The sequence below is a fragment of the Hyperolius riggenbachi genome, chromosome 11 (assembly GCF_040937935.1).
Source record: "Hyperolius riggenbachi isolate aHypRig1 chromosome 11, aHypRig1.pri, whole genome shotgun sequence".
NCBI lineage: Eukaryota > Metazoa > Chordata > Amphibia > Anura > Hyperoliidae > Hyperolius > Hyperolius riggenbachi.
Genome location: NC_090656.1, coordinates 104,890,620 through 104,917,617, shown reverse-complemented (window position 1 = coordinate 104,917,617; position 26,998 = coordinate 104,890,620).

Sequence of the window (26,998 nt, the reverse complement as noted above, 5' to 3'; positions counted from 1 at the left end):
TAAAAGAAGGGAAGGGTCTAGAGCACAGAGGGAGATGATCACTCATCAGTGGCAAGGACAACTAGTGGATCACCCAGCAGCAGCCCCTCTTGGAACCATTGCATAAAGCAAGAAGATTCAATAATCCGTTCTTTAATGGAAGTGGTTAAAGTATCCATAAACCTTTCCCAGATGTCAAAGAATCGCTTTTTGTGGAGATGTCTCTACCCAATCCATGAGAAAAACATCATGTAAAGTGTACAGGATCACTCATGTTCATTCATGGTCTCCAGATCAGAGCCTAAGTGAATTATATACATTAGTTTAGCGAATCAGGTTTTGCACTGGCCAGCGGGGCTCACCACTGCAGCCAGCACTAAAAGTAACAAGTGTAAACACATATTAAAACATTTTGATGAACCAGAAATTAATTCAGGTTCCTGTCAATGATAAATAACATCATATATTACTAAATAAATTTAGCAGTATCCAAAATGTACATGCAATTATTCTTACCAAGTAAGGGTTGGCGTAGTTAGCTAGTTACAATTTCATGCAATAGAGAAGCAGTAGCGTGTTGTACCATGCTAGCCATCAGTAAAAGCAAGAAGTTTTGAATCAGGATGATACCATTTATTGGCTAACAATAAAAAGTAAGCTTTGGGAAAATAAGCCTTCTACGTACTTAATTCCTGTTTATTAACAAGATGTTAAAACACACAGATTGTCCAATGTATATAAGCTGTGTGTTTTAACATCTTGTTAATATACAGGAACTATGTCCGAAGAAGGCTTATTTTCCCAAAGCTTACTTTTTATTCACCTCACCTCTAAGTTAGTAAATAAATGGTATTATCCTGATTCAACACCTATTGCTTGTAATAGAGAAAGGAAACAACAACAAAAAACTAAACAAGAAATTATTGGAAAATTGAATAGAACATGAACATCCGGGTAGGTGCACCGAATGGCATTAACAATGCTGCCAACAATTCAGTCATTAGTTCTGAAACTGATGCTCCAACCATTTCTTACATTTTTATAACAACCTGTGTCACTGTTGGAAAGCTCACCATACTGATTCCATACTCAGTCTCAGTTCAATATTATGGTATCCAGTGACAGGACATCAGGAGAAACTCTCATAATGAATGCAGATGGAATCCTACCAAATCTACTCAAAGAATATGTTTTGGTTGGTGCACTACTTGAAGTAAACCCAACTTTAATCCAAAGAAACGTAAACTAGTTATTATGTGCCAGCACGTAGCTTTCAGGAGCACCAATGGTCACTGCTAGTTACCTAAACTCCTGGGTTGTGGAACTTTAGGGATACCTCTGGGTGATGTTCTTCCTCTCACCTCTGCACCAGTTCAGAGGCTAAAAAGCAGTCAGTTGGGGAAGGGTTAGCATCACAGAAAGTCCCTAAAATGAAGACGAGAGCTCCAGAAAGCTTTGTTTCCATGAATTGCCCCATTGTTACTGTTAGCTTTAATTTTGGGGGTTAAGCTCAGGTTCATTTTATTGTAATAAGCCAACATATTCCGTCTGCTTCATGCACAAGCCAATAAACTAAAATCAATAAATATTTTCTGCTATTTTCTTTCTGTTTTTGTTGATTTTTTTTTAAACTCAATGTGTGTTAAATTTCATACTGTGAACGGCACCTATGATATGTACAGAAAGAAAGTAAAATGCATAAAAACACATTTTCCTTTGTAGGAAGTTTTGACAAGTCCCCCTGCAGAGTATATTATTTATACTTTTATTAGTCTATTGATCATCCAGCCAGAACAGGAACAAACTGTACAAAGTCTGCCCTTTTGATATTGCAAAACATTGCATGACTATCTAAAAACGATTCTTCCAAACATTCTTTTTTTGGACAAGATGATGCGTCCTTCTGCACTTCCCCCATTCGGAACTGTAGACATTATTCAGTGGACTGGTAGCTTGTTAAAGTGAACCTGTCACAGACCTTATATAGCAAAGAAATGAACAGCGCTACTTAAAAACAGATGAATGCTTACCTGTAAAAAAGTGCAGACCCCACTCATGGGATACAAATACACAATGAGCACACATACAACCTGTCTACCACTTGGAGGATGTTAGTTTCCACTAACAGCTTGCATGCAATTTGTTAGGTACTCGTCCCTCCCACTGTCGAAGAAGTCTTTCCTCCATGGGAGGGGACCTAACACTAACTAAATCCTACCTATGCATCTGCATAGCCTGGGCGTGCTACCAGTAAATTTAAGAATTGCGCAGAAAAAGTGGGATCAGCGCATCACCAGGCCGCCTCTGAATGGCCTCAGCTCAGAGATGCGCTGAGCCCCCCCAGTAACTACAAACGCACCTTGAACCCAAACAGAGGCTCTGCATATACACCAAAGAAAAACTAACAAGTGGGAGCAGCTGACCAGAGTTAAATCAAACATAGCAAATGCTATGCTATGCTGTGTTTGATTTAATTCTGGTCAGCTGCTCCCACTTGTTAGTTTTTCTTTGGTGTATATGCAGAGCCTCTGTTTGGGTTCAAGGTGCGTTTGTAGTTACTGGGGGGGCTCAGCGCATCTCTGAGCTGAGGCCATTCAGAGGCGGCCTGGTGATGCGCTGATCCCACTTTTTCTGCACAGACCTTATAAATAGTTCTCGATTGTCCCTCTTTTGGAGATAGTGGTCTCCCATGTGAGTCAGATGTACAGATCTGTACTAATGAAGCTATCTATCTACTAAAAATATGCTTAAAAAAATCAAAATCAAGCTTTTTGTGTCTAAAATTTAAGTTACTGGATTTATTAGTGTCATCTGCTGATATGAAGGAAAAGCAGTGAAGGAAAATTAAGATATGTCTTTTAATTGAAGACTTAGATTATAGTTGCATGGCTGCTAAGGTCTCTTTGTTAGGTATAGGGCACCTGACTAAGAGAACTGACCTGCAAGGTGGTTTTTGTGCATATGCCATCTAGGCAGATTCCCAGGGGGCCCTACCTGCTAGTAAAGATCAGCACAGAACCATGCTAAGGACACTGTTGTTTGTGGAATACTTGTATACAACTGGTAGTTACATGACAGAAGACTCGAAGTAGTGGCTGGCCCTGGCTCTTTCTGTGGTACTCCTGTGGTATGGCGGCACTGGGAACTGATGGCTTCTGCAATGGGACCCCGTTCTTGGCCACCTTGCTCCTTCTCTCATGATGTTAGTGTTGTGCAGTGTCCTTCTCTTTCACATACAATATACCACTTAGTAAGTGCCCAGTATCTCGAGAGAAAAAAACCCAAAACATTTCTCACATATAAGTCAATAATCACTACCAACTGCTTAACAAATGAATGAAAAGGATTGGTTTGTCTGACCAATCTGAAACAACTGATGGTGGCACAAAATTACCAATGCTCATTATTACATTATTACTGATAGGCACATAGGCAGGGGCATATCTATGGAGTACTCTTGTAAGATGGACCACAATATTGTGAAGGTCACCAAGGGTGGGGCGGGTTGTGAGGAAAGGGGTGTAAACATCAAGGAGGCCCCATCAAAGTTTTTATGGGGAGGGGGGGGCACGATTTGTAGTTACACCCCTGCACGTAGGTAAAACTTAGGCTAGATGAAGTTAGCAAGAAGTACATTTCATGTAAGGTTAGGTGCACTAGAGCTGGTAGCTTGGGATTATGCAAGCCCCCCAACTATCCCGAATCCTGCGGGACTGTCCCGATATGGGGGGGGGGCTCTCCCGCTATCCCGTTTTGGCCCCCCAGTGTCCCAGCCGGCTGGGCAGAGAGGGGAGAAAGAATGATTGAGGCGCCAGCCGCGGGGATGCGATATGCGGGATGGGTGGCCGCCATTACATTCCTCCCTCCTTTTCCCCTAATGTGCTGACAGTGTCCCCCCCCCCTGCTTGTAGAGTAAAGTGCGCAGCGAAGCGCGCTGTCTTTTAATCTTACCATTGCTCCTCGTACCGGCATCTAGCTTCACTCTACTTCCTGTGACGTCACAGGAAGCAAGAGAAGAGCCAGATGCCGGTATGCGAGGAGCAATGGTAAGATGACAGCCCGCTCCGCTGCACACTTTACTCTGCAAGCAGGGGGGACTGGGGGCACATTAGGGGAAAAGGAGGGAGGAATGTAATGGCGGCCCCCCATCCCACATACCGCATCCCCGCAGCTGGTGCCTCAATCATTTTGTTTTCTTGTCTCTCCTCCCCACCCACGGGCACCCTCACCCTCCTCCCCACATTGTTTATTTGGTTTTAGGGTGTAATTAAATTATTAATTTAACCACTTCTCTACCACAGGGTTTTTCACCTAAAAACCACAGCAATTTTCACATTTAAGGGAGGCAAGGGTTAATGGGGGTATAATTTATTTAAAAAAAACCTCACTGATGCTGATCAGTCACTAATGCTGTATTAGTTATCTGAGATCCTCTCACGAGTGATCTCAGTAACTGTAACAGCATAGAGACTGATGCAATGTTTACACACATTTTGCATGAATGAGCACCGTCATTGGCTTTGTGAACACATGTTCACATCAGCCAATCACGGACCAGCGGGTGCCCGACGCGTATGCACATCCGCGTGCGCGCGGACGCGAACGCGCACGCGATCGCGCACAGCAGCAAAATAAACAGGAGTTGCCTATCTACGCCCCTGTGACTCAGGTGAGGTTTAAAGGGGCGTAGATAAGCGTGGCAGAAGTTGTTAAGTGGTTAATTTAAAAAATAGTTTCTATAAAAAACTGTTTGGTGGGCGTGATAAGGGGGTGTGGTTAGGGGTGTGGCCTAAGTGTCCCGCTTTCTCATGTGAAAATGTTGGGCGGTATGGATTATGTGCAGGCCAGGGTGAAAGTTAGGGCTAAGCTACATAAGGAGGCTGGAGACGGTTTAAGCTCTTGTCATTCCTTTACTTTGTGACTTTTATAAACCTTGTATTGATAGAATTTTTACAAACCTGGTGCCTGGCACCCAAAGGAAAAGTTAGCAAATGTTTGAATCCCAACTCATATGTATGCTGCTCTTATTACAAGCACAAATCAGTCAGACAGGAGTCAATACTAGTAAACAATACCAGTTGCTGATCTTTCATGTATCAGTAGTGCCTGAATCACACACCTGAAACAAGAAGTAAAATTTAAGTCAAACATCTGATCTGTATGCTTGTTCAGGCTCCACATCCGGTGCATAGCCCCGCCCCCACTGAATACTGCCATCGGGTTTTCTCTATTTAGAGTAGAGAGAATGCCATGGCGTTTTTCAGTGGGGTAGCGGCTGTGGGCTGTATTCACAGTAGGCAGTTTGGTAAAATAATTTTGGATGGTAAAATACCAAATTCACTAAAGTTTTCCCTCCATGAGGCAGAAGTTCGGTAATTTACAGAACATGCCTCAATTCACTAAGCCTTGCTCGGTTATTGTCAGTTGTCACTTACCAGCCTTTTGGCAGGGCAGCGGGCAGGCAGGGAGCTGTGTGCGTGACTCTGAGATTTTCTGTCCAATGCAGCCTGTCATCCCTTTAGATGTGCTGCAGCCACCAGGGGGAGCTCTTCTATATGCTACAATACAAAATATGCACATCTAAAGGGATGCCTGCAGAATTGTTAGCGTCCTCTGATTTGATACACTAAAAGACCCACTTGATACCCCTTTGCATCAAATCAGAGTGAGAAGCAGGCTGTGTGGCTCTCCCTATTGGCTGCATGGCTCTCCCCAAAGGCTGTCTGTCAAATCTACCGCACAGAGACAGCATGGGGAGAGCGAGTTATCGGCTGCTGTGAGTTGGAGAAAAAAACAAAACGCTTTTGTCTTCTTGTTTGAGTTACGAAGTATGGACATCCGTGCTCATATGTGTACAACAATAATATTGCTTCTGATTATATTTTTAGCACATACAGTATTTCTGGCTTATTTAAGAGGAACTTTACTGAATAAAACTTCATTAATATTTTTTTTTATAGTATTACTTTATACATATCTAGTCAATGTTTGCTTATTGTAAAATCTTTCTTCACCCTGATTTACATGTTTAAAGAGGAACTGTGACCAAGGATTGAACTTCATCGCAATTAGTAGCTGATACCGCTTTTCCCATGAGAAATCTTTACCTTTTCTCAAATAGATCATCTGTGAACCTTGTTGCATTGTGGGAAATAACAGCTGTTTCCAACTGCCAAGTAACCAGTATTTCCCTCTGTGTATACTGTATGAATATCTATAAAAAACAACCTTTGAACCTATTGTGATGTTAGCGGGTGTGGTTATAAATAATTGTAGTTGGTGCTGTCAAGTTTTTTTCTTGTTTGCCAGTAGTAAGTTGCGGTTCACATGGACGGCATGCGGCTTTCGGGGGGGGGGGGGGGGGCAGCGCTATGGCGATCATCGGCATTCCATTGCGGTCTGCGCTTTTCGGCCCCGCAAGGGGACATGAGGACGCGTTGGTGGATTGACCCTGGACGCGGCATGTAGCTTCCAGGGTCGCCTGAGACGACTGGGAAAATCGGGATAGGAACGCTGCGTTTGCGTAATCAACGGTAACCGTGCAATGCTAAATGCTACCATTCACTTGAATGCGAACGTTTAGCCGACGAGTCACTATAGGTAAACGCCGCCAAGCTCCATGTGAACCAGCCCTCAAGATGAGGACGTGTATAGGCTCATTGTGGATCAAGCAACATGAACAAATTACATGGCGAATATCAATCATTTTTTGATCTCTCTTCTATTTTTTACCTTCTCACTTTGCAATGTATTGATTTATTGTTTCCCCTTTTTGCTAAAGTTCCTCTTTAACCACCCTGGCGTTCTATTTATTTATTTTGCCAGGGTGGCTGCGCAGCGTTTTTTTTTTGTATTTTTTTTTAAATCATGTAGCTAGCCTAGCGCTAGCTATATGATTTCCCCCTCCCTGCTCCTTCCCTCCCACCCTTCCAATCGCCGCTGGCAATCAAGCCCGTTCGGAAATCCCGTTCTGAACGGGATTTCCTTTAGGGCTTCCCCTGTCGCCATGGCGATGATCATGATGACACCATCGACGTCATCGGGAGTCCCGATCCACCCCTCAGCGCTGCCTGGCACTGATTGGCCAGGCTGCGCACGGGGTCTGCGGGGGGTGCCCTCTTTCGCGTCGGGTAGTGGCGCATCGGCGGCGACCGGCGGCGATCGTTAGGTGTGTTTAAAAAAAAAAATCAAAATCGGCCCAGCGAGGCCTGAGCGGCGCCCTCCGGCGGTCATTGACAATACCGCTAAGGAGGTTAAAGTTATCACAGGCGGTGACTGCTGGCAAGGTCCTTCACTGTGGGTTGTTTGTTTATTATTAAATGAACAGAAGCAACACCTTGTCTCCCAGAGTACTCTGGGGCAGAATGCTATGACATCATAGCCTAGGTTAAAACATCACTGAGAGGGCAGGCTTACATACCAATATACAACAATATATATGAACAGAGGCGTCCGAGCCATTAGGCAGCTATAAATTTTCGCCTAAGGCGACAGGAAGAGGCAAGGGCGCTTCTGCACTGAGTAGTGAGAGAAGAAATGCCTCTCAGCTGACTCAGGTGTCAGTTTACACAGCAGCAGCAGCAGCAGCGGGGCTGACTGGACTTCAGCTCAATGATTCAAAGAACCACAGTAATGAATGAGTCAGTGAGAGAAGGCACTCATCCTAGTCAGGGATCCGAGGAGTACAGCATCATCAGCTCCTGAGTCCCACTCCTGAGAATTCAGTCCCTCTCTCTCTGCTACTGGTAACTGTGTGGATGTATAGACTGTGTAGCAGCCAGGCATTGACTTCCCCCCAGGCCGCCTTTCATTTAATGATTTAGGGTTGGTCCTGTGTCTGCTGTATTCAGGTTTGTTGATGTAAGGCAATGTAAAACACTAGGCTAGCTGATAAAAGTGCAATTAGAGGGCAGGCAAGCTGGTAAATATACACAGCATGATGTACAACTCGTCTGGAGGGTCAGTGGGAAAAAATCTGTCTGGTCTCTCCCCATTGTTATAATGACTGCAAGTGCAGATAAGGTCTTAAACAGGTTGAAAAGTTTTGACAGTCCCTAGACTCCAGGAGGGCTGCTTGCTGACTTGTGTAAGAGACTGGCAGGGACAGCAGTCCTATTACCAGCAACTAGTCTCTGTGTAATGTAGGACTGCAATACAGATAAACTGCTCCATCTCAGGCTATTCTCAGTCTCACTCCACTCCTCCTATCTCTGTATGTGTATAGTGTATGTCTACTGTGTGCTGTGTATAGTGTGCTCTGTGTATAGTGTGCTGTGTGCTGTGTGTGTGTGTGTGTGTGTGTGTGTGTGTGTGTGTGTGTGTGTGTGTGTGTGTGTGTGTGTGTGTGTACTGTGCCGTGCGTGTCTAAAGTGTGTGTGTGTGTACTGTGTATAGTGTGTATGTTGTGTGCAGTGTGTGTACTGTGTGTGTGTGTGTACACTGTGTGTGTGTGTATAGTGTGTGTGTACATGCCACAATAAGTATATTTTATGGTAAAACGCTCTGCTGCATAACAACTATTTTCTGGTGAACCCATGCCGCAATAAGTATATTTTCTGGTGAAACGCTGCTGCATTATGATTTTCGGGGGTCTTGGGGGTAGGGTTCACCACAGGAGTGGTGTTCACCATGAGGGGTGCAGGGTATGGGACTGGGGGCAATCCCGGGGGGGGGGGGGGGATGGGGGCACAGGATTTCTCGCCTGGAGTGACAAAATGGCTAGAGACGCCCCTGTATATGAATAGGAAGTGTTGCTGATGTTGTAAACAGTATTTTTAAGATAAGATTGGGTATCCTGAATAATATATCGCATGTTACAGTAGAATCTCATTATAGTAATCTCTGATATTGTAAATCTCTGGCCAGGGGCGTAGCAATAGGGGGTGCAGAGGTAGCGACCGCATCGGGGCCCTTGGGCCAGAGGGGCCCCGAAGGGCCCTCCCTCATCTACAGTATTAGCTCTCTATTGGTGCTGTGATCAAAATAATGACTTCTATAGGTACTGTGAATAGTGGTAATCATTAACAAGCTGTTCCCCATCCCCTTCTTGCACCTCTGACACTGTAGTTGCCATTGGCAGGTTTTGGTGCGCCGTATCAATTGTTATGTATAGAGTGCTTGGGGGGCCCCATTGTAAAACCTGCATCGGGGCCCACAGCTCCTTAGCTACGCCACTGTCTCTGGCTATAGTAAACTCAGTCCTCAGGTCCCAGCAAATGCATGTGTATAATTGTACAACAATTACACCCAATTCTAATATAGTAAACTTCTGATATAGTAAACTACTTTTCCTGGTCCCTTGGAGTTTACTATGAAGGGAGGCTACTGAACTATTATTGAGGTGATTCTCTTTAATATTTGTTCCTGCTATAACATGGAAAAGAGGAGGGTGGGAGGGGGAGGGAAAGGATTTAAGGGAAAGTGGTTTAAAATAAATATATCTATTGCTAATGATCAAGCATTACAAATACAAATCATTCCTGCCACTTTATTTCCCAAGTTAGAACCCGATACAGAAAATATGTTTTGAGGCCTCTTGAGGAACACATGAAAGTCCGACAGAAAATGGGACAAATTTTGAATGAAGTATTTTGTTGAGGATCCAGAAAATCAATGCATTACTTAACAAACAAAAGGGACCCTCTTTCGTGCTTTTACTGGATGTTGAAATCACAATCACAGTAAGATGTTTCTGCAATTTAGCTGAGGCTGTACCTCAAAATGAATAGGAAAAAAAACCTCCTTTCTGAATGAGTCAGGCCTTTAAATATGTGTGCCTTTTATCTGCACTTTGCAGTGCTTATCCTTGCAGCTATAGAGATCTATTACTTTCCTCCCTGTTCTTCCAGTTAAGATAGAGCTGGAAGCAAGGTTTGTATTTAAGTTAAGAATCTTTTGGAAAGTAGATGGTTTGGCAGCTTGGTGGTGCTTTTAGAGGGAGGAGGTATCGGCGCAGTTTCAGTTGACTGTGTTATTACCGTTTGGAAGCCTCTTTGCTGGAAGTCGACATGAGACTTTGTGTATATAACTGCAGAGTATTTGTACTGCCTGCTGAAGTGCTGTTAGAGAAATACAAAAAAAAAAAAAAAAAAGGACACTGTTTCGTTTGCACTCAGAATGGCATTAAAGTGAAAAAGAAAAATGGAATAGAAAATATTTCCATATAGGTAATAAGAACATGTGCATATTCAATACATAACTCTAGCACCTCTACAAAACAATAATGCAACAATTTATTAAAAATACACCTATACAGTTGTCTATGCATATACAATAATCCTCTCTTGCAGTGCAATCTACCTAGCAGCCTTCCTGGACTAAATCCAATTCCTAGAATCAACGTACAGATCTATCCACTGATCAGAGTCTCTTGAACCTATACACAGACTTTTTTCAATGTATAACACCTTCTTTATGACATAATCAGGTCCTCTTCGTAGCTACAAATAATAAAAAAAAATCTTAAAAAATAGTACAAATTCACGCTTTCTTTCTCTAAAAGTTCATTCAAGTACAGATACTTCTGAGCGCTCAAGAGTGAAGGTGCATGTCGCTTCCTATGGCTTTAGCATAAAAAAAAAAATCATCCAGCAACCATCCGGTTTATCAACAGTGCTCCTGCCGCACCAGCGGCTAGTCTTTAGTACGTAAATCACATCACTGAAGAGAGGGATGGAGGAGATGCAGATCTTGGAGCTCTTCCACTCCCGGGCAGCACGACTTGCAGATGGAACGCACTGCCGCTGTCTCAAAGTCCTGGGCTTGGCAACTCACAGACTTCCTGGATACAACAACGTGAAGTCCAGAGGGTGACGTCACCACACAGGAGCCAATAGACCAACGTGTTTCGGTAGACATGCCTACCTTCTTCAGGGCATGCTCCTATTGGCCCAGCTCCTTCTTTATGCTCCCTTACTCCACCCACTCTTCTCCGTACATTTCTCCTTTGTAGTTTTTGCATATTGAATGTAAAATATTATTTCAAAAGTGAATAACTCAATGTCAGAGTTCAAACCTTGTGGAATGCAACTGTTTAAAGTGTATATCCACTCAGTCTCAGTCTGTTAACGTGACATTTTGTCAATTAAATTACCTCCCCTTCAATCTCTCTCCACACTTTGGATGGCATGAAATTTAAAAGTGCGCAAGCTACTTGAATGGAATTCCTTAAAATGTTTACTTAATGGTAATTTATTATTCCCATTTTTAATGCTGTTCACATGTTCCCCAATTCTAGATAACAGCTTCCTCTTCGTTCTCCCAACATATTGTTTATTGCAACCGCATTCAATTGTATATATGACCCCCATACTCAGGGCTGGGTCGAGGTAAAGGCAAGAGAGGCTCCAGCCTCTGGGCGCAGTGTAGGAGGGGGTGCAAAAACTCACTCAGCTATCATTCTCCTATTGTGTTTGAAGCAGAGAAAAATAAAAAAAGGGGATACATGGCAGTGACTGCAAGCCAGATAATTAGATATTAAGGTGTTGGGGAGGTTGTGGGCCCTGTGGCGGCTCTTAGTCTAATAGCAATCAGTGTGTGACGGCTGGGGTGGGAGGGATGGAGGGGCGCACTTTGGTGTCTCAGCCTTGGGTGCTGGAGGACCTTGTCCCGGCTCTGCCCATACTCATGCAATTCAATTCGCCCATTATATCGAATCGTTCATGGGTCACTGGATTCAAAACTGGTTACTGGTGCATAGTGCTTTGTACTTTTACATGGAACACAGAAACCACATCTTTTAAAGGATCCTTTCTTCTTTTTTGTTATTTTTTGTGCTTTGCTAACAGTAGGTGCGATCGTGTTTTTAATGTTGTTTGCTCTTTTAAAAATAAATTTCGGTGTTTCTGGCAAAATGCCATTCAGGGTTTTATCTTTTTGAAGGATCTCCCAATATCTATCAACAATCTTTTTTTTTTATTTTTTTTATTTAAATTTTTATTATATCTTTAACATATATACAACCAGCTTACATGACAATACAGTTGCATTATGTTCACAGCTATATAAACAATCGTATAAACCATTCTGTGACTCCAATAAAAGATTCTATATTTGCAATGACGTTTCTTATGTTTCATTGGCGTCCCTTGAGTTTAAGGCTATAAAGAGTTTTTAGTTTTATAGAGTAGCTCATAGTTACGCTCATTTTGGTCCCAAAGCCAGCATTTTGGGTACTTTGCTGTAGGGTACTTGGTACCTACTCACAGAGCAAATCTGTACTAAATAACTGTAATATGTTTATTAACAAAGGGGCCATGTCTAGCATATAAGTAGATAGAACAGAACAAGATTAGATTGAGTAAAGAAAAAGAAAAAGTAAAGAACAAGAAGAAGAGTGAGATTATGCCCGTCGCGTAATGTCAACCCACAACAATCTTTTTCATATCTCTCGATTGGTGATCATATTGCATTTTGATGCTCGGTGGTGGGAACAATTCCTCTTTCTCCTTTACTTTTAACAGATCTTCTCAAGTATAGTCTCTGATCTCATTGTCTGTTCTAATTTTTCTCCATCATATTTCTTTGCAATAAATCTATCCTTCAGTACTATTGCTTGCTTATCAAAATCTTCCATATCTGTGCAATTGCATCTGATACGGATAAATTGATTTTTAGGTATATTTGCCATTTCTTTATCCAGCCGGGCCCTTTTTTTACTGGTGCCCTTTTTTCATACACGCCTATTAAAGTGCTTTGCAAGGTATTTTATTCCCTTTCCCCTTGTAGCTGGGATTCAGTGGCATACATTGGGATGCAAACGTTTGGGGAACCTTGTTAATTGTCATGATTTTCCTGCATACATCATCGGCTGTTAGGATAAGAAATGTTAGTTAAATACAGTATATCATATAGGAGACATACACAGTGATATTTTAGAAGTGAAATTAAGTATATTGGATTTACAGAAAGTATGCAATAATTGTTTAAACAAAATTAGGCAGGTGCATACATTTGGGGTACCACAAAAAAAAAAATGAAATCAATATTTTGTAGATCCTCCTTTTGCAGAAATTACAGCATCTAAACACTTCCTGTAGGTTCCAATGAGAGTCTGGATTCTGGTTGAAGGTATTTTGGACCATTCCTTTTTACAAAACATCTGTAGTTCATTCAGGTTTGATGGCTTTCGAGCATGGACAGCTGTATTTAACTCAACACCACATATTTTCAATTATATTCAGGTCTGGGGACTGAGATGGCCATTCTAGAATGTTGTACTTGTTCCTCTGAATGAATGCATTAGTGAATTTTGAGCAGTGTTTAGGGTCGCTGTCTTGTTGAAAGATCCAGCCCCGATGCAGCTTCAGCTTTGTCACTGATTCCTGCACATTGGTCTCCAGAATCTGCTGGAATCCATGCGTCCCTCAACTTTGACAAGATTCCCAGTCCCTGCACTGGCCACACAGCCCTACAGCATGATGGAACTAGCGATGGTTCGAACCTCTGATTTTTGGTTCACGAACCTCGAATGCGAACTTCTGCAAAAGTTTGGTTCGTGCAAACTTTCGCAAACCGCAATAGACTTCAATGGGGAGGCGAACTTTGAAAACTACAAACATTTATGCTGGCCACAAAAGTGATGGAAAAGATGTTTCAAGGGGGCTAACACCTGCGTTTTTGCATGGCGGAGTGGGATACATGCCAAAAGTCCCTGGGAAAAATCCGGATTTGATGCACAGCAACGTTTTCAGGGCAGAAATCACATTGCATGCTAAATTGGAGGCCTAAAGTGCTTTAAAACATCTTGCATGTGTATACATCAATCAGGGAGTGTAATTAGAGTACTGCTTCACACTGACACACCAAACTCACTGTGTAACGCACCACAAACAGCTGTTTTTGTAGTGACGGCCGTGCTGGACTGGTTCGCACCATGGCCAGAGTGCAGGTGATAGCGGTTTTCAAGCCCATATGGTTGCCGGGCTGAGGTAGCTCAATGACAGAACAACAGTGACTGTCCAGCTGATCGAATTTGGTCTGTCCACAATGAAGCAACGACCTTATTATCTATCTTCTTCGGTCAGGTGTGCCCCCCAACACACTCATTTAGCCGGTCATTGCTTCATTGTGATACGCAAGACCCTTCACCGCACCAAGGTAACGATAACGAAGGGGAATTGAATTGACACATGTACATGCCTTTTGTTTTGTTGTTGCAGCTGCAGTGCAGCCAGAAAAATTAGGCAGGCATGCCTAATTTTAAAAATTAAAAATTCATTTTAAAAATTCTGGGGTCCTGGACCCTGTTGGTGGTGGCGGAGAAGGCAGTAAAGTGGCCTGCAGGCAGAGATGCTGTGTGGGGAGCGATTTAGTCTTGGAGTAGACAGTCAGTCACATGGCGTGCAGGCAGAGATGCTGTGTGTGTGGGGACTGACTTAGTCTTCGGGTGGGTAGTAGCCCTCCAGGATCTATGCCTCATTCATTTGGATAAAGGTGAGGTACTGAACCCTTTTGTGACCTAGGCGACTTCTCTTCTCAGTGACAATGCCTCCAGCTGCGCTGAAGGTCCTTTCTGACAGGACGCTTGAGGCAGGGCAAGACAGAAGTTAGATGGCAACTTGTGATAGCTCTGGCCACAAGTCAAGCCTGCGCACCCAGTATTCCAGGGGTTCATCGCTGCTCCCAGTGTCTACATCCACACTTAAGGCCAGGTAGTCGGCTACCTGCCGGTCGAGGCATTGGTGGAGGGTGGATCCGGAAGGACTAAGGTGAGGCGTTGGACTAAAGAATGTCCGCATGTCCGACATCACCATGAGATCGATAGAGCGTCCTGTCCCTGCCTGCGTGGACATGGGAGAAGGATTACTGGCAGTGGTACCTTTATTCCGTTGTGCTGTGACATCACCCTTAACCACACTGTAAAGCATAGTTGCCAGCTTGTTCTGCAAGTGCTGCATCCTTTCTGCCTTCTGGAGATTTGGAAACATCTCAGCCACTTTGTGCTTATACCAAGGGTCTAGTAGCATTACCACCCAGTACAGCTCATTCTCCTTGAGTTTTTTTATACAGGGGTCCCTCAACAGGCTTGACAGCATAAAAGACACCATCTGCACAAATTTGGATGCAGATGTACTATCAATCTTCTCTTGCTCTTCCTCAGTGATGTCAGGTAAGTTCTCCTCCTCCCCCCAGCCACGAACAATATTACGGGAAAGTTGAGCAGCACAAGCTCCCTGCGACGCCTGCTACGGTTGTTCTTCCGCCTCATCCTCCCCCTCCCAAAAAACACCTTCCTCATCATCTGAATCCTCTTCCGCACATGACTCTTCCTCCTCCTCCCCCCCCCCTCCTCTGTGCTGCCGCAGGTGTTGAGGAAACATCTGGTTCTAAGAATTGATCCCACAACTCTTCCTCTCGTTACTGTTCATTCTCCTCCACTGCTTGATCCACCACTCTATGCACGGCATGCTCCAGGAAGAAAGCATATGGGATCAAGTCGCTAATGGCACCTTCACTGCGACTCACCAGGTTTGTCACCTCCTCAAACGGCCGCATGAGCCTGCAAACATTTCGCATGAATGTCCAGTACTTCACCCAGAACCTCCCCATCTCCACAGAGTGTGTCCTTCTACTGTAGTTGTAGAGATACCGGTTGATAACTTTCTCCTGTTGTAGCAGGCGGTTAAACATAAAGAGCGTTGAATTCCAGCGAGTTGGGCTATTGCAAATCAAGGCACTCACCGGCAAGTTGTTTCTCCGCTGAATATCGGCCAAGTGTGCCATGGCCGTGTAAGACCGGCTCAAATGCCCACACAACTTCCTGGACTGCTTCAGGACGTCCTGTAAGCCTGGGTACTTACGTACAAATCTTTGAATTATTAGATTCAGCACATGTGCCATGCAGGGTACATGTGTCATCTTTCCCAAATTCAAAGCCAAAATGAGATTGCTGCCGTTGTCACAAACCACGTTGCCGGTCTCCAGTTGGTGCGTTGTCAGCCACTGATCCACCTGTTTGTTAAGAGCAGCCAGGAGAGCTGCTCCAATGTGACTTTTTACTTTGAGGTAAGACATGTCTAAGATGGCATAACACTGTCGTACCTGGCATGCAGCATAGGCCCTGGAGAGCTGGGGCTGTGTAGCTGGAGAGGAGATCACAGCACCAGTAGAGTTGAACTGCCATTCAGCTGAGGAGGAGGAGGACAACAGCGAAGAGGATGTAGCAGGAGGAGTAAGAGGAGAAGGAGAGGAGGTGGCAGCAGGCCTGCCTGCAAGCCGTGGAGGTGGCACAACTAGGTCCGCTGCACAGCCACATACTCCCTGCTTGCCAGTAGAGATGGCCCGAATGGTTCGCCGGCGAATGGTTCCCCGCAAATTTCGGTGGTTTGCGTTCGCCCACGATCACGAACTTTATGGCGGTTTGATTTAGCTCCTATACTACAGCATTAGGGTCAATTTTGACCCTCTACATCACAGTCAACAGGCACATTGTAGCCAATCAGGCTACACTCCCTCCTGGAGCCACCCCCCCCCCTTATAAAAGGCAGGCAGCGTCAGGCATTGGACTCACTCTCTGTGCCTGCATTAATTAGAGAAGGGAAAGCTGCTGCAGACTCTCATATGGAAAGCTTAGTTAGGCTCCTTGCTGATTCTTATTGCTAAAAAAAAGCACCCATCAACAGCTCTTTTGAGAGCTAATCTTGTTCTTGTGATCCAATTTTTTTTGTGTGTGAGTGTGTGTCCCACTGACACATGTGTTGCATAGACAGCCTTGGTAATTCCTATTGCAACAAGGTTACAGAGCTGAGGTGCTAAGCTGACTGCTTCTGTACACAAGTGTTATACTCCTGCCTATAGCCTGATGAAGTGGGTTGAGCCCACGAACGTGTTGCAAGTAATTGGAGTATGTAAATAAAATTTCTTTTGTGTTGAAAAGCGACAATATCTTGTGTCCGCATTGGGGAGGTGGGCCCACCCACTGCCTCCCTATTTTTAAACCTTTTAATTTTTGATTTTACACTACTGGCGCCTATGTAACCTTGTTACATTTTGTGTCCACCCCTGGTGGAGGGTACTTGGCCTCCTTCTTTTCTGAACTACAGAGAGCGACTTTTTAATCCTGAGTGGGGACAAGTCTAATCTCCCCACCTGCCTACACAGTGGTTACCTGGCAGGTAACCCAGATTTGTGAGTATAATTCTTACAACATCACACTCTTCATCCTAACCTTCCAGTACATACTGCACAATATTGGGCTCTCTTTGTCTCCCTCCCCTATTTATTTTACCAATTCCTACTGTGTGTGCCACTGCCAGGCCCAGCACATTCAGTGACTACCTGTGTGTGTGACAGGTGCATATTGTAATACCCATCACTGCATATACCTACCTGTTGTTCACAGTGCATCCGCCTACCTACATGAGCACACGCAGTGTCACTGTGCCTGTCCGGTACCTGTCTGTGTGTGACAGGTGCACATTGTAATACCCATCACTGCATATACCTACTACCTGTTGTTCACTTCAGTGCACCCACCTACCTATGTGAACGCACACAGTGTCACTGTGCCTGTCTGGTACTTGTCTGTGTGTGACAGGTGCACATTGTAATACCCATCACTGCATATACCTACCTGCTGTTGTTCACTTCAGTGCACCTGCCTACCTACGTGAGCGCATGCAGTGTCACTGTGCCTGTCCAGTACCTGTCTGTGTGTGACAGGTGCACATTGTAATTGTAATACCCATCATTGAATATACCTACTACCTGTTGTTCACTTCAGTGCACCCATCTACCTACGTGAGCACACGCAGTGTCACTGTGCCAGTCTGGTACCTGTCTGTGTGTGACAGGTGCACATTGTAATTTTTCATAGATTTTTCTTGGTCTGCCACTTCGAGCCTTAACTTGAACTTAGCCTGTGGTCTTCCATTTCCTCAATATGTTCATAACTGTGGAAACAGACCGCTGAAATCTCTGAGACAGCTTTCTGTATGCTTCCCCTAAACCCCGATGGTGAACAATCTTTGTCTTCAGGTCTTTTGCGAGTTGTTTTGAGACCCCCACGTTGCTACTCATTAGAGAGAATTAAAAGAGGAGGGAAACTTGCAATTGACTCCCTTAAATACTCTTTCACATAACTGGATTTACCTGTGTATGTAGGTCATGGGTCACTGAGCTTGCCAAGGCAATTTGATCTCCAATAATTAGTTCTAAAGGTTTTGGAATCAATAAAATGACAACAGTGCCTACATTTATGCACCTGCCTAATTGTGTTTAAACAATTATTGCACACTTTCTATAAAACCAATAAACTTAATTTCACTTCTCAAATATCACTGTGTGTGTCTCCTATATAATATATTTAACTGACATTTCTTATCGTAACAACCAACAATTTATACAGTAAAATCTTGACAGTTAACAAGGTTGCCCAAACTTTCGCATCCCCCTGTATATAAAAAGCCTTCCCCAGGGATCAGTTATGATTTTTGTTCTCTCCTGAGCATATGCAATTCACTAACTGGCCTTTTCTACCAGTATACATAATGGCCTTAAAAATCAATCTCTTTCTCGCTGTCTCTCTCTCTTTTTTTTTTCTACAGGCCCCATACAAAATAATATTCAATACTCTCTTAAGCTCCTCATCAAAGATAACTAGTGTCGATGGTTCCTGTGATTGTAAAAACCCCAGGCTTATCTCAAAGACAAAAGAAGACCAGTTGCCCAATGGTGCAGAATCGTGTAAGATTCAGAAAAGCAAATGCTAAGGATGTATATAATGACAAAGGTGGGTTGCAAGTCCTTGCAAACACCATCAGAGCAGGAGGGAAATTAACCCTACCCCCTTGGTTTTCCTGGTCTGTGACAGGAACTGGGTGGTCGAACTCTGTTCTTTAGGACAACAAAAAAAACTATCATCTCTTAAAAAGTATGACAAGATACTTAAAACAAGGGTGGAGGCACCCAATGCATAAAATATAGGCTGATAAGTTGTTAATCTTATAAACAGAGAGTTACTCTTACCTCTCTTGAAGAATCTGGACCAGTTTATTGAAAAAATGCCTTTTCTTAGAGTACCTAAAATTGACAACGCTTTTCACGGGTGCTTGCCGGCTTCCTCAGGTCAGTTAAAAAAAATCTGCCTTAACAGCTATGGTTGTGTAGCAAGCATGAGCACCTCTCTGAGACAGCTTATTAGCCATTCTGTTATGCATTGGAAGCCTCCACCTCAGTTTTAAGTGTCTTGCCATACAAGATAAACTTGGGAGCCTCTATACTTCAAGCCCAGTACTGGAGTACTGTAGAACCTGTTTTTCAACCCCAAGAACATTCTTGCTATTGTGTATCAGCTTGCCACTGCAATGTAGCGCCATTGGATTTGGTGCAGGAGCTATGCAGTATAAATGTCAGCAGAAGGCAACAGATACATTTTGCCCTCCAGTGGTGATCCTAACCTAAAGAAAAATGACTCCCCCCTCCTTTACCCAACTAAGCACACTGGCATTATCCTACCTAACAATAGGCAAGTGTCTCTGCATCCCATGTCCCTGTGTCGGTGCTCTTTCCGTTCCGCGCACTTGCAGGGATGCAGAGAAACTGCCAAGAGCTGGGGAGAATGACACGCAGCAGAGGATGATGGGTCCAGGATGGGCGTGTGCGCGCGGCGTGTGCTGGCCCGCGCAGCTAAAGGGAGAGAGAGAGAGAGAGAGAGCAGTGCAGAGGGAGGTCGTGGCCATAGCCTAGCACCCGTTTTTAAATGAGCCTTAGGCCTAGTGTATAATATCCCTTCATAACCTAAAGATAAATAGCTATTTATGCACGACAACCTAGTCCAACCCACAACATAATTACCTTTCCTTATCATTACTTATTAATATACAACCAGTCTAAAATTTGATTCCATTCCATAACTTAACCATTATCTCTCAACTTACATTGCTATTACTTCTCCATAATCAAGGAGGCATACAATTCAAAGAGGACAGCTACAACATCAGGCAGCAGCCTGGCTACCATATAAGTGGTGTTAAGAAGCTAGCCAGGACTGGATGACACCTGTAGATAGAAAGGACACAGAAAGCACTTTCATGTTACATTGCAGGGGCGTAACTAGGGGGAGCAGCCCCTGGGACTGCAGGAGGGCCCAGCACAGCCTTCCCATTCTCTGATACTCCAGCTCAGGTGTTTTTGTGGCCACACCAGAATATTCTGATGGCCACACTTGTTTTATAACCTTGCAAGATGGGCCCCAGGCTGTGAAGGTCACCATGTGCAGGCAAGGGAAGGGTTGTAAACATTAAGTGGGCCCCATCAAAGTATTGCTGGGGGGCCCCATGATTTGTAGTTACGCTCCTGATAGCTTGTATGCTGACTCCGTTGCTTTTGGCGTCTAGGATAGCTGGATTTGGGGCTTCTATTCAAATAAATGGAAGTCCTGGCACCCAAAAAAACCTAGGCTCTTGCCAAATCTGAATAAATTCATTCTCCTCTGCTGTACACGCCTGATGGATACGGAGTATTATCACTGATCATTTATTGGAGGTATTCTCTGTCTAACGGGTGCTGTTTGGAATAAATCTCACGATGTTTCTAAAGTGCTTTCACTCTTCATTCCATCCCCATCTGCATCATTGGAAAAGAAATGAGGCAATATCCACACTGACGCCCTTTATTTGATGGTGACAGAATAATACTATAATAGCCATGGAAAATGGCATTTGCATCTCAGGATCCTTCCTGCTCCGGGATTGGTGTACAGAGGCAGTAGGAGTGCAATGTGCAATGGCAGATAGCTTTGCAACTGTCTTTCATTCTAATAGAGAACAAGTCTTATTCTGCATACAGTGCAATCAAGTAAAGGTGCGTGGGTGCAAAAATAATAAGACTATTCTATCATAGGCAAACAGAAATAAAGGACTTTTCCCACACCTTTTGCTCGCCTACCACATTTAATAGTTTTATCATAGTGTATTTTCTTCAAAGGAGATTTCAAACCTTTAAATCTTATTATTACACACAGCATCTCCTCTCCGTTGTATTGTCTATCTCTTCTGTGACAGATTTGGCTTCCTTAGAGTGTGACAAAACCTGAACACTGAGAGGGTTGGCCTCAGCCCAAATATTCCCCAACACATTTGTAAAATGGCTGACAAAAATGTGTATATTTCTGTAACTAACTGTGAAATTGACATACAACACTACAATTCCAATTTACCCCTTCTCCGTGTTTTCTTCTAGTATCCTCATTCTGCAGATAGACTTCTGAACAGTGCTGTAGGGATCTCAATAGCAGCCATAGGGACTGCCATGTGGCTCATAGCCAAAGGGGAGCCTGCTCCAGGCATTGTTTTACCCTTTCTTTCTGCTACCCTTGCTCCCCCCCCCCCCCAGAGAGTGGGGTCCCCTAGACCACCAGGAAAAGCAATAAGGGGGAACCACTAGACTACCGGGGAAATTAATATAAGAGGGTGGCTATTAGAGCACCATCTCCGGATAGCTGCTTGCTATCCGAGTGCACTCGGATAGCACAGCCCGGATAGCTAATACTATTCGAGCTCGGTATTCGTGAGCTTTCATTGGAAAGCTATATGAAGGGGTGACCACTAGACTATGTGTGTTTTGGGGTGGGGCTCTGCAAAACGTTTGTTTTGGAGCAAAGTGTATTCTAGTAATGCCCTTACTTCTGTATCTGGGGTCAGCAATAGGAATAAGATAAGGTCATAGGAAAATGCGGGGGAGGGGGAATTACAGCTGCCCAGAATCCCTGCTCAGACCAGGGCCGGTGCAGTGTCTCGGGACAGGCACAAGTTGAGACACCAGAATATCTGCAGGCATCCTGCAGCTCACAGCACTGCCCCCTTACTTTCCCTGCTACAGTTGACTTTGAATGAAGCAGTAGCTCGTGTATAGAGCATGGAGCAGCAGTGTGTGTACAGAGCATGGAGCAGCTCTGGGGAACTTAACAGAGTCAGGTATGAGCACAGCCCTGTGCCCTGCTGTGTGAATGCTTCACTTTCCCCTTCACTACCAATGTCAGTTGTCCTCATTATTATCTATCAGTGGTGCTCATCTGAGCTAGGATATCCGTGGTACTCGGATATCCTAGCTCTTTTTTCACTATTCGAGCTCGAATAGTATTAGCTATCCGGGCTGTGCTATCCGAGCGCACTCGGATAGCAAGCAGCTATCCGGAGATATCCTAGCTATCCGAGCTCGGATAGCGTCACGAGCTCGGATAGCATCACGTCTGACGTCACCTCGAGTCCTCACAAGCGAATCAGAGGGCTCCCAGCCCTCTGACTGCAGCGAATCACAGAGGGGGAGCCTGGCCAAGCCCCCCTCTATAAATAGGGTCTTTGTGTGCGCAGTGCACGTTTGCGCTGTCCGCACCCTCTCGTTAGTGCTACACCCGTCCTATTGTTTATATTACTTCTATTGTGTATTTGCTGAATTGTACTGTAGTCTGTGTATAGGGACACCGTCAATCAGCGTCAGCTAGGGTCTTTGTGTCCGCAGTGCACGTCTGCGCTGTCCGCACCCTCTCGTTAGTGCTACACCCGTCCTATTGTTTATATTACTTGTATTGTGTATTTGCTGAATTGTACTGAATTGTACTGTAGTCTGTGTATAGGGACACCGTCAGTCAGCGTCAGCTAGGGTCTTTGTGTGCGCACTGCGCACGCTCTCGTTAGCGCTTCACCGATCTCTGCTGTAGAGTACACCTGTCCGTCACCTCACACACCTACCACCACCAGTCCGACCCCATTAAAGTACCCCACTTGTCCCACCCACCTTTACATACATACGTTTTTTTTTTCATTTGTATAATATTAAAAATATACGATGTCTGGCACGGGCAGCCGTGGTTTGGGCAGGGGCAGCAAGGGCATCGCCAAGAGAGGAGGTCGTGGGCGTGGCAGCCGCGCCACCACCACCATGCGCAGTTCTGCGTCTGCACCAGTGGCTATTCCGCCATTAGCCACTGGCCGTGGACACCTTGGCCGCCCAACAGCTGGGAGTCACGCTGCAGAGACAAAGCAGCAGCAGCGTGTGGCCCAGATGTTCCTCCCACCGCCAGGTCGTAGCCGTCCTATTGAGGAGAAGGACACAGACTCTGTGGTGGAACTGATGGTGAATGAGCAGGCCACCATTAGCTCTGGAACCGAGTCCTCCACCCCCGCCACCACTCCTGTTCGCAAGAGCAGCAGCAGCCGACCAGCACTGCCTGGGGAGGAGGAGTGCAGTTCTCCAGCCACAGCGGGCGACACCAGCACCCTGTCACTCAGCACCTTCTTATCCCCAAGCACAGCGGGGTTATGGAGTGCTGTTGCGACAGAATTGGAGGAGGAAGGAATGCTCATGGGCACTTTGGGGGATGATGCTTTGGACAGTCAGACAATGGTGACTGTCCATCCGCCCATGCATGCAGAAGGGGAGTTTGTGGGATCCCAGCAGGACATGTTTGCGGAGGGGGAGGATGATGATGACAGAATGAAGGACAGAGACTGGGTGCCAGGTCCTGGGAGTAGGGATGTCATCAGCTCTGAGGAGGAGGATCCGTCTGTGGGCCTTGCTAGAAGGATCAGCATCGCAGGCATGGGCAGGATCACAAGTGAGCGTGGAATGCAGGCCACACAGCGTGCTGGTCCGGAGACGAGTTCTGCCAGTGCCACCACCGGCCGCACCAAGACCCCCCCCCCCCCCCCCCCAACCACCACAGGGAGACCAGCGGCAGCAGCACCTTCCACCCGAAGGGGCAACTTCACCTCCCCAATTTGGAATTATTTCACCCTGCCATATGTGGAGTGCAAGTATGCCACCCGCAACCAGTGCCGCCAGCAGCTCAGCAGAGGGAAGGAGCCCTCTGCATTTGGCACCACCTCTCTGGTCAACCATCTTGCAGGGAAACACTTTCATGAGCATGTGGAGTTCATGAAGTTGAAGGAAGCTGGCAGTGGCAGACCCGCCACCACTGCGAAGCCGTCGGCAGCAGCCACCCGCCCTCCTCCTCCTCCTCCAGCAGCACCAGCAGGAGTGCGTCAGAAACGCACTGCTCCTCCTCCCTCTGCAACTCCTGCCACCGACACTGAGGCCTGTTCTGGCAGCCAGTCCTCAGTGGCCTCCTCTGCTCCCTCCACTGATTCCCGTGCCAGCAAAAGGCGTCGCCAGACCCTGCTCAGCGACACCTTCCAGGGAGTGGTCAGGGTTCTTCCTCCCAGCAGCCGTCGCATGCGTTAGCTGAACGGCTTGCTGGCACGTGCCATGTGCTCCCAACTCCTGCCTTATTCCCTTGTGCAGGAGGGGAGTGACTTGCGTGCGCTCCTGATGTGTGCAGCCCCCGATTGGCCAATCCCCAGCCGACATTTTTTCGCACGCACGGCCATCCCTGCACTTCAACGCTCTGTGATGGCCAATGTCGGGAGAGGGCTAGAGCACACGGTATGGGTCAACGGGTCCACATCACCATGGACTCGTGGAGCAGCCGGTTTGAGACATGCCGCTATCTGTCCTTCACTGCGCATTGGGTCAGCTTGGTGGAAGGGGGGGAGGGGGGAGCAGCATCGGGCACTGTCAGAGCAGCAGCAGCACCAACAACGCAGTGGGTGGTGCCACCATTCAGGGTCAGCGGAATTGCAGCAGGTTCCTCTGATCCGCTTCCATCCTCCGGCACACCAGCCCAAACCCCCCGCCTCAGTAGCAGCGTGAAGCCCCGCCACTGCCACGCGCTGCTGGAATTGGTCAGCCTGGGGAAGACCAAACTGACGGCGAACCATGTCCTGGCCAAACTCCGAGAGCAGGAGAGGAATTGGCTGACCCCCAGAGGCCTCAGAGTCGGAGAGGTGGTGTCCGACAATGGGGCAAACCTTGTTGCTGCCATCAACAAGGGAGACCTGACCAACATCCCCTGCCTGGAACACGTCCTGAACCTGGTAGTCCAAAAGTTCCTGCGGACCTACCAGGGGATGGACCAACTCCTTGAGGCGGCAAGGAAGGTTGTGCATCATTTCCGGCACTCGCCTGCAGCCGTAGCGAGCCTGGAAGAGGTGCAGAAGGAGCTGCACCTGCCACAGCACCGGCTCACGATCGATTGTTCCAACTCGCTGGAACTCCACCCTGGCGATGTTGGAGCGTCTGGTTGAACAGAGGCAGGCTGTTAGCCAGTACCTTGCACGAGCAACAGTTGCCTCCATCACTGCAACTGGGCGTGCCGCCACCAACCTCCGTCCATCATCTCCACGGAGGACTGGGGGCACATGCAGCAGGTGTGCTCAGTCCTGGCACCCTTCCTGCAGGCCACCAACATGGTAAGCAGGGACCATGCAATGGTGTGCGAGTGGGTCCCCTTGGTGTGTGTGCTGGACAGGGCCCTGTATGCACTGCTGGAAGAGGGAGTGGCAGCCTTGGACCAGCAGGAGCTGCAGGCAGCTTCACAGGCCACCTCTGAGGAGGAGGGCTTGGAGTTGGTGGAGGTCCCTGACCTTGCTGCTGATGAGGGGGAGCAGCAGAGCACAGCTGGACTGGTGCAGGGGTGGAGAAAGGATGAGGTGGAGGAGGCAGAGGAAGAGGAGGACAGCACTGTCGGCTCTGGGGCTGCCGATGATGTGCCAACAGACGTGGCCAGACTCTTCCCAATGGCAGCGCACATGCTGAGGTGCCTGCGCAAGGACCCAAGGGTGATCCAGATGAAGCAGAGGGAGGACATCTGGATCTGCATGATGCTGGACCCACGTCTGAAGGGGAAGCTCAGCCAGTTCCTGCCTGCAGGAGGAGACCGTGCGCAACAAATGAGGGATTTGCAGCTGTCCCTTGTTGAGAGCTTGGATGAAGCCTTCCCTCAGACATCCACCCCCACTGTCCAGCCAGCACAGAGGCAGCAGCAGGTGCCTGCATCCACCAGCAGCAAGCGCACACGCACCACAGACCTGCTGTCTCTGACCCAAGAGCTCTACATGAGTGTAGAGCTGCCAAGGACTAGAGAGGAGGTGCCTGCAGCAGCATCCTTCTCCAGTCACAGGCAGCACTTGACCCGCATGGTGGCTGACTACATGGGGTCCTTCAGCGGCCTTGACAGCGTGGCCCCTGTTGATCCCATGGAGTATTGGGTCAAGCACCTGCCGATCTGGAGCGAGCTTGCACAGTACGCCCTGGAAGTGCTCTCCTGCCCCCCTTCCAGCGTAATGTCAGAGTGTTGCTTCAGTGCAGCCGGTGGAGTCGTCACTGAGAAGCGATCTCGTCTGTCTCACAAGTCTGTGGACAGACTGACGTTTCTCAAAATGAACCAGACTTGGGTGGAAGGCGAATTCCTGGCCCCTGTTGTCGGCGAGAGGGGGACATGAAGTGGCGCACACACATTACACCTGCTGCTGCTGCTGTATTTCTTCCTGCTGTCTGTGTCTCCACTGCCAGGGAACACATTACAAGGTGCTGCTGCCCATGCGCCAACAGCTATTACACTCAAAAATAGCTGCCTGCATTAATTTGAACAAAAAAAAAATGTAATTAATTTAGAGGTGTCCGGGTTGAAAACTGTGCTGTCCCAATTGTGTATTGGACACAATGTGGGCTTCACGACCGCTGTCTGGAACCTCATGCTGTGTATTTACGGCCCTGGAACCACCGCTAGGAACCAGGGCCTATTATGTCTCGCTGCCTGCCCTCCTGCTGCCTGCTGCCAAATGCCAGTCTGCCACACACACTCATCCTCCTCACGCTGCCTGCTGTTGTATTTCCTCCTGCTGTCTGTGTCTCCACTGCCAGGGAACACATTACAAGGTGCTGCTGCCCATGCGCCACCAGCTATTACGCTCAACAATAGCTGCCTTCATTAATTTGAAAAAAAAAATTGTAATTAATTTAGAGGTGTCCGGGTTGAAAACTGTGCTGTCCCAATTGTGTATTGGACACAATGTGGGCTTCACGACCGCTGTCTGGAACCTCATGCTGTCAGGGCCGGCCCTAGACTTTTTGCCGCCTGAGGCAAAAAAATTTTTCCGCCGCCACCCCCCCCCGGGCGCTCTGGGGGGCCGCTGAGCTGGAGGGGTAGCTGGCAGGACGGGGGTATTGGGCCTAGCGGCGG